Raw genomic sequence first — 2,500 nt, forward strand, 5'->3', positions numbered from 1 at the left:
TCATGTGAAACAACATTTGTAAAAACTTTGTATGTAACTAAATAAATTGGAAAAGATTAATAAAAGTGTAAACTCTTTGTTATTGTACTTTTTGCAATGTACTGAATTGCAAAGACTTTGTCAATGTGGTTTCACATTGATTTTTTCAAGTAGGAAGCCATGATAAAATTGTTTTATAGATTAAATATCCAAAATCCTTTTCCTTGTGGCCACTTAAGGTAGGAAGTGTCAAATTCGAATTATGTAAACGACGCAACTTTCGGCGCAGACTGAAACGGGCGCTCTTGCAAGCTTGTCAACATTCGAACGCGAAACAAACCCGTGTTTGGAAGGGAAGTGAAGTGAAGTGTTATATGTTTTTTCGATCGCTGTACGTACTCTTGAATTGGAGATTTAGGGTGAACGGAAGGTAAAACTAGCTTTTCTAAAATGACTTAAAGAGGAACTGTCTTATAAATTTTAGACTTGTTGAAATGTATCAATAACCACACTCCCTATATTGCCGGTCAAGCAAAAACATTGACGTGCGAAGCAGAAAAGTTGGAGTCGGCCATATCAAAAAGATAACACCACGCCAAGTGTATGACGCTAGAATTTCATATCTCAATCTACTAAATGGTGGCAAGCTAAGGAGTTATCAGAACAGAACACCAACAAGGGAAAAAACATTTAAAACATTGATTCGGAACTTCTAAACTATATCGAGGCCATAAAAAAGGCTGATTACACGAGTTTGCGAACTATTGCACGATTTACCGTAACGTCTGAATACATCCAAGACTTTCTACCTGAGATACCCCCAGGTCATAAATGTCTGCTTCTACAAAAGTCATCCAAGTTGAGTACCCCCCCCCCTTCCCCCACAAACATGCAAAAACATTTTCTTTAATTTTCTCTTTAGTTGCTTTGATTTCGACTGCTTGAAATGAAACTGACATGGCACTTGGAAACTTTAATTGCATTATTTCAAAACTATGGCTTGTATGGTATTCACATGAAATTCACATACTGATCATAATTCCATATCGCCATTAATAAGTACTTTGATTGTGTTTTTGCTTTGTTACTATGGTAACCAGATTTGCTATACAGATTGATTCTATGTCGTTTTGGAAACATATCTTTCGATAGGTCATCAGTGTCACTAGCGCTAGAGGGCGATTGATGGGTTCAAAGCACTGGGTCAATCATTTGATTGTTTGTGCGATTTTCTCAAACCATTGATGTCTCATCGATGGCAAAACTATGTTTGTCATTACAAGAAAAACAACTATGGTAATTATTAGAAACCGTACGACCGATCGTGGAGAAAAAAAGGTGAAAAAGCTACCAGTTGTGGAGAATAGACAGTGAAAAAACTACTTCTTCTTCACTGGACTACGTCCGTACGACTGGTCGTGGAGAATAGACAGTGAAAAAACTGTTTCTTCTTCACTGGACTACGACCGTACGACTGGTCGTGGAGAATAGACAGTGAAAAAACTGTTTCTTCTTCACTGGACTACGTCCGTACGACTGGTCGTGGAGAATAGACAGTGAAAAAACTGTTTCTTCTTCACTGGACTACGACCGTACGACTGGTCGTGGAGAATAGACAGTGAAAACACTACTTCTTCTTCACTGGACTACGTCCGTACGACTGGTCGTGGAGAATAGACAGTGAAAAAACTACTTCTTCTTCACTGGGCCAAGACTGTACGACATACCACCTAGTGCACCTTATAATCAAGTTCTCACCACTCATCCAAATGTACCGATAGAAACATCTTTGGTACTATCACCACACTCTGCTATTTTTTCCTTTAGTGCTCGGTATGTCATGGAAGACCTTTTCAAAGGTTCTATTAGTTCAATATCACCATCTTTCAGCTTGGGATATGAACCCCTTTTGCCTTTCACTGGTTTGCCTGATACACATTGTTGCCATATGCGAGGGAAATGGTGCACCATCTGCAAGCAGGACTAGGGGTATGGTCTAGGAGTTTCCGACACATGTACTCGTTCCCAATTGAACCCCCGGCCATTACACATCCCTGTATCAGTATAGTAACGTCCTGCCAATTTAAAATTAATGAATAAATAGTTTGTTTTTCAGTAGATGTATTCAACCAAAAATATATTATTTTTCATCTGTCTCGCCAACTATAGTATGACTGTATGTCACTAGTCACACTAACTCTATTGAGTGTTTACGTATCGTAAAGCCTACAGTTCAAATTGCAACAAATTATACAAGTTGTATAAAAACTATCTACATTGTCTGCACATGAAAGAAATATCCATGGTAAAATTAATACGATTTCAATGAGGGGTTCTATTATTATTGTACCCATAATCAATAAATACATCTAGTAGCATAGCTTTTGGGCCTCACAGTGTGTGCAGTGCCACTTTATCATGTGGCTAGGTACGTATACTGCATGCCATGTTCAGTGGATCAACAGGTACTGATATGATATGAGTTATTTCCTATTTCATAGTGACCACACTCCGCAATACA

This window comes from Glandiceps talaboti, chromosome 9, assembly GCF_964340395.1.
Source record: "Glandiceps talaboti chromosome 9, keGlaTala1.1, whole genome shotgun sequence".
Lineage (NCBI taxonomy): Eukaryota > Metazoa > Hemichordata > Enteropneusta > Spengelidae > Glandiceps > Glandiceps talaboti.